This window comes from Cupressus sempervirens, chromosome 4 (assembly GCF_028749045.1).
Source record: "Cupressus sempervirens isolate cs-2001-9-10 chromosome 4, ASM2874904v1, whole genome shotgun sequence".
NCBI classification, from domain to species: Eukaryota; Viridiplantae; Streptophyta; class Pinopsida; order Cupressales; family Cupressaceae; genus Cupressus; species Cupressus sempervirens.
The window spans coordinates 858,825,328-858,832,482 of NC_143121.1; positions in this window are offsets into that span (position 1 = coordinate 858,825,328).

Below are 7,155 nucleotides of genomic sequence, written 5' to 3' on the forward strand. Positions count from 1 at the left end.
TTAAAAATATAACTGTATAAAAATATGAATTAATATACCAGGGGGAACCACAAGGGGATTTACTCTAGAGAGAGCCAAAGTAAGCACTCAACTATCTGCAGCAGACCCTTCCCAACCAATAAGAATGTATTGAAACTTATGGTCAAATGAACAAACACCCAAAACATTCGATGGCAAGTTACCTTTTCTATCTCAATATTTGGCTTGGACGTCCACATCAACCATAACTGGCATATGGGTTCCATCAATTGCACCAATAAAATCCTACAATAAGCAATATTCTTATCAAATCCATATTAATATATTTAAGTTTGTAATGATGAAACACATCGCACTAGTATATTTACCTTGAAGAACGGATGAAAACGGTGCTTCCTAGCTATTTTTGGAGGAGGGGTTGCAACAAGGGGTAAAAGATACTCGTTATGCAACCTTAAGATAGCCTTCAAGACCTTATGGAAGTGTCGACTCACTGTCTCCCCAGAATGATCAAAGTTACGACCAATCTTATGATTCCTTAGATTGTGGCCAATGGTATGGAGGAACATAACAAGTTGTTCTTCTAATGTTAAATTTGGCATATCTTCAATTCTCCCTTTTTGCCTTAGTTTGTGGCCAAGCAAAAGAAGGCTACTCTACTCATGCATATTTGGTCATGGAAATCAGTATTATTTGAATGGATAATGCACTTATAAAAAGGACATAAAGGTCTTCTTTGCTTATGTCTCTGACTTCTAGCTTCTTCAGAAGATGCTACTATGATTACAGCAAGGCTGGCAAGCAAAACAATGAGTAGGCACATGACCTTGATCTTCTTAACAGTGGCTCCTTGGATTTCTATATCATCAATAGGGTCCATCAAATGACCTACAACCAAATAATGGATTAAATGTTTGGCATACTCACATAGCAATATATAATTATATAAAATGTAGGGCAAGCATTGATTGCATGGCCTTGTATATACATACTAAGCATAGATATATATCATAGCATATTGCATAATATATATCAAAACATAGATGATGATATAGTCAACATTATGATCCATCCAAAATAACCTCCAATTCTGTAAGGAAACAAGATTTTCATTTTTGAATTAATTTCAATAGATTGTAATATTGTTCTACATCATTACTATTATATTTCAAGGTCATTCATTACTGTTCTACATCATTCTTCCTATTGGTCTTCAACCAAATAAAAAAAAGCCTCCAATCATGGCTTTCATCCATAAAGATGACACTAAAAATAAACATAAATTGCATTCTACAACTTTCATTTATTCACATAATAATATTTACTAGCCTGAATCACATCTGCTATGAATCTTAGATATTATCTTGTCCAAAGATTGTTTAGTCAATTGGTACAGGGAAAAAATGTGCTAGAAAATAGGTTGAAAGAAAGTAATAATGCAATCAAGGAATCACTTGGGCTTAAAAATGAACTTGATCAAACAAAACAATTAAGTGAGAATCTTGGAAAATTGAGCACTCAATTAGAATAGGAAAAGAACCTAATAATTCGATGTAACAGTAACTAGCTGTGCAATGATTGAACAAAAAATACTTACTGATGGTGCTGGCAGGGGCCACATCCTACAACCATGTAATAAGTGTCCCTGATTTTTTTTGGAACCATGGAGATGCAATATTCAACATAGAGAAGACCAAAATTTTGATTGTTAGCTTCAAATAACATGCATGATAATAACCTAACATATGCAATGCTTTCAATAACAACTAGATGAGTGGGGGTTTGAGTCATCACCACTCTTGTCAATACAATAACACAGGAAATAACTAGATGAAGTGGTGGTAGCACCTTTGCCACTCAATTACCACATTGCACAAATATAACAAAGGCTAAGCTCAAATAATTTTGAAAATTTGGCATGAAATAATTTTAAATCAGAAAGAATTGATGCCACTTTTCTTTAGTGGGAAGGAGGAACAAGTATAAATTTAAAGGATGATTTCTTTGGATTGTATAGATCCTTGCGATATTTCCAATAACAAAGGATTGCCTTACCTACTACTTTGGACATTTTGTTGGTAAAAGAACTGCAGTGGAAACATCACCTTGGTAGGGGAGAGGAAGGTATGAGAAAGCCAGTTTTGCAAAAAGATGCAAAGAAACAAAAGGAGAGGCACTAGAAATTCAAAACAACTAAGATTTTATGGGACCCAAAGACAAACTTATAAAGGAAAGAGTGATCCATTAGGATCATAAAAGTAAAACAATCTTCTTAAGACTCTAAAAAGACATTGAAAATAACCAAGGCAAAAGAAACAAGTTGATGAGTAACAATGTACTATGTTAGCACTAAGGGAAGCCCACTAGTTACATCAGGTTGCCCCTTACGCTACTGTCATGCAACTTTTGCATATGCCATGACTCTTCCCCATGTGGCATTTTTCATATGTGTAAATTTGTGATGGTGATTCAATCTTGTAGTTTCGGGCAGTTCCACTCATTTCCAGTAGAAAATTCAATAGCATTCAAAGTAAGGTATCTTCCTTGTTTAAGCAACTAGAAATCTTTTAGACTAAAGGGGCATCTCCAACAATGCATAAGAAGAGTCACAAGATAAGCAACTAGAGGAAAGATTGAAAGGAATAATTGATTAAGTTGATGAATGTATAAGTGGGTAGTAGCCAGTAGTCAATTGCTAATGTTTGATGTTTGGTAATTCAATCCTCCAGTTTTTGGCAGTTCCACTCATTTCAAATAGAAAATTCAATAACATTCAAAGTAAAGCTATCTTCCCTATTTTGGAAACTAGAAATATTTTAGACTTTGAAGGGGCATCTCCAAGAACGCATAAGAAGAATCATGAGAAGCAGCTAGAGGCAAGGTTGAAAGGAATAATTGATTAAGTTGATGAATGTATAAGTGGGTAGTAGCCAATAGTTAGTTGCTAATGTTTTATGTTTACTCAATTGACAATAATATTACAATCTTTCCCTAGCAGCATTAGGAAGATTGGAGACATTAAAAAGCATGAGATGTGCTCCTTAGATCTCTCTGTATTGTGTGTATTGATAAAGAAATGCAGTCAAGCTGTGCAATCGACACTTACTGGTTTTCCCCACATTGATGGCTTTAGGTACAAAATTGTGTTATATGGTTTGCATCGATTCTCTTTAGCTGTTGGTAAATTTCAAGCTTAATTACTCATCAAATGTTTAATTAACATTGTAAGACCATTTAAATTAAAAGCTAGTTCATGATTCAACTTCAACTAGTAGCACCATGCATAAAACAAATCGGTAAAAAAAGATCCTTCAGCCATCTTTCAAGTTGCAAATGGAAAATGAGTGCAGAATCAACTATTATGATCATCCAAAGACCATAATTGGAAAACAAACTGCAGATCTTCGTACTAGGAAAAGATCCATAAGTTATTTTATGACTTGTGAATTTTAATTGACAATAGAATTTCAAAAATGGAATTGGGGAACAGAAGAGAAATCTTTGCAAGGAGATGCAGTCAAAGATTTTAAATATTATTTTAAAAGCAAATACCAATAGAATCTTGTAGTAAATAACCTCAATAGAAATTCAAAATGGGCCTAGGGACCAAAAGAGCACTATTTGCAAGGAGATGCAAACAAATGACTACAGTAAATAACATCAACAAAAATCCAACAATGGAGGTGGAAAAAGAAGTGCAATCTGAGACACAAACAAACCTTTGAAATATGCTTTTACAAGCAGAGCACACAGCTCTGTCTGTCTAGAAATAATAGTAGATCGAATTATATTTTAGTTAAAGTAGTTGTGTGACAATACCCATCACCACTAACAAAAGGCACTATGTGGTTTAATTATTAAGCACCTGATAGAAAGAAATAAGTTATGACAATACACAAGATTGACTAGAGGTCATCTGAGATGAAGAAAAAAGCTAACAGGAAGGCTTAAAGGAAATCCAACAACCAAAAGTATTGCATCAAACTAGAACTAGCATGCAATAGAACTGAAATGAAGAGCTAAGTCAACATTTGGACATACAAGTTCAATGTTTGGACATACAAGGTCACTTATGAATGCTCTTCTTATAATTTCAAGAATCATGAATCTCTCATGACACAAAAGTCAATGATTTTCTTCTGTTCTACATGCCATCACCTCTATGATTTTCTTACACATTTCTTTTCCATTCTTTCTGATTCATTTTAACTCCAATCCTACTTTTCGAATAAACAAGAAAAAGATAAACAAGAAGATGGCATTCAACAGATTTCAATTCCATTCAAGGTCTTACACTACTATTGCCATCAAGAATGAATCAACTGATGCCTCTAAAGTGGATCCATTGCAATACCATAACTCTCGACCTCTTAGGATATTGTCAATATCAAATAAAAGAAAACCAAGGATCTAGAAGTAATCTGAACCTCCATACATCGTGGTTATATAGATGAGAAACTATTTTACAATTTTTTTTTAAAAAGTCAATCCATTCAGGATTTTACATACCATTGTAGATGAAACCCAAATGGAGAGTGGAGTCGTTGTGGAGTACCATTGCAGATGAAACCCCCAAATGGAGAGTGAAGCCGTTGCGGATGAAACCCAAATAAAGAGTGAAGCTATTGTGGAGTATCATTGCAGATGAAACCCCCAAATGGAGAGTGAAACCATTGTAGAGCAGAGAAGAAACCTTGCCAAAAAACCTTGCTCGCCAAAACGTTGCCAATGTAGATTAAAACTATTTGGACACTAAGAACTTTTTGCCCTTATGCGCTCACTCATGGACCCAAAAAAATATGAAATTTGGGATAGTATGATTCAGAATAGGAATGGCCTATTCTAATAACAAGTTTTTTAGCATAGACTTATGCTCGTTTTAGGGGTAAAATTGGAATACAAAACCCTACTCTCTATTCTGATTTGACATACCAAACAAAGAATAGAAAACATATTCCAGAATGTCTATTCCTATTCTAGCAACCAAACAGGCCCTCAGGGAATGTGGAGTCAAACTCTATTATTGTCTCAGAAAAAGCCCCTAAAAACAATCAACCTACCATGCTAACAGTCCCTGTATGTTCTAATGTTTCTATCATGCCTTATAGATCTTCCTTGTATACCCATTACTTCTAGCAAGTTGCTAAGGAGCAAAAGAAGAAATCTATGGCTCAAGAATTCCCTTCATCAACAATTCAATCTATATTATTTGGTCTATACAATAATTTCATTTTTCAAAAGGCCTTGTGGAGGCAACAAACATACCAAATGTAGAAAGTAATATTTGGCAAAGATGAGGAAATTAAGTCACTGAAAGAGCGACTTGAGAAATAGAAACAACAAATGAATAAATCTTTAAAGTTAGTTGACTAGGTGATGGCCTACAGGCCACCACCTAGTGTGTATTCCCTTTGTTTGAAGGAGCAGTTTTTGCTATTTAAACTAATGATGACAATAAGGGATGTTGATTGTGAATTTAAAAATGCTAAAGATTTTTACAATGTGTATTAGACTTTGCCTTCATGGCAGAAGAATTTGTTGTGTGAACTTTATTTACATAATTTCATAATTCCACATGAGACAAAGTGGAATCCTCTGCTTTACATAGGAGATGTTCACCTTGGAGCTTTAATGTCCTAGATGCACAACGAGATAAATTATGATAGGCAGTTAAATACCTATAGAGATCTCAAGAAATCTGAACCATTACCACTATGGGCTGAATCACATAAGCCTGATGATCTTCTAAGAGACAGGTTTAGATTATCCTATGGAAGACCAAAACTAGAGATCAAGGAGAAGGTGTTTGTAGAAAGAGAAAAGGTTTATCGAGAGTAACAAACACTTCCAAACTTTACACAACAAAGAGCTATTGCATGGCTTAGGAACCAATGAAATCGATTGCCAGAAGCTTTCAAAAAGGAAGAGCCACATAGCCCTATCAAATATGAGGTAACTGTTAATAGGGTGACTAAGTATATACACTTGGGAAGACAAATCAAAAAGGAACTATGGATGCCATTGACTTTTCAGCCTCCTACCCTTCTTTGGCCTCTCTATGATAATAATGCAACCAGATTGGATCCATTGGTTGAGGAACACCTGGGTGAACATTAGAAGTGCACCAGAGGATTCTTCTACACTTTCAAAAGTGGGAAGAAAGGGAAAACTATAGTGGGATATTTCAGAGCTATGGAAAAGAGGTATAATGCTTGAGGACAAGCATTTGAATAGTGGGGGGTAGATGATGAGGCATATTAATGTCTTAATTTTGATATTGTTTATATAGTTTGGACTTACTCTTTGTGCTTCATCAAAAACATTTCCAAAACATTTATGAAAACTCTTGTGAACATATGCCAAAGACAACTAGAACTTACTAAACCTATGGGTAGTGTGTATGACATACTTTGTTTAATATTATACATAGAATGCAATATTTCATATAAATATTTTAAGCTATGTTCTAATATTTGAATAAGAGTAGGAATGTTAGCTTGCATATGTGTTTCGAATGTTTCTAACCTTTAGGAAATGAAGAGCAATGCAAAGGGTGGTGATTACTGCATTAAAGGAAGAGGAATGATGGAGACAGATCATGGCAAAGACAACCTAGTTCAGTTCCTATGGATAAGCCATGCCTATAGAGGAGTTATTGTTCTCGAAAATCCAAGAAGACCTGACTTGCTATATTTCCTGCAAGTTGTTATTCTGTTGCTTAGTAATAAATGTATTATGTAATGGTTGATCTTCTACCTTCTTTTCTAGCGATGTTTGTTCGAGACTTTTATGTTATGTTTTTAATAAGTATCCAATCCTCTATATAATGGATTTGGATCATCTTAGTAAGGAAGTAATGAGAAAATAAACAATGTTGATTTAAGATTTAGAAGTTGCTCCTTTTCCTATTCTTAATGAATTATTCAGTCGATGTAATCAAAGAAGGATTTTAATGAAAGAGTGATTTTGGAATACTTGTTGTGTTCTTAGTTAGTTGAAACCAACTAAGGGGGGCCATTTGAAAGGTGGAATAGATTTAGGTAGAGTAGATTCATTCCTTGCAATTTCCTATTTTCAAGATAGATTTATTGTATTAGTCCTACAACATTGTTACTGTGAAAGTTCTTGCAACACTTGGGAAAAATGATCATGGTGGATGTTTTGATTTGTTAACTA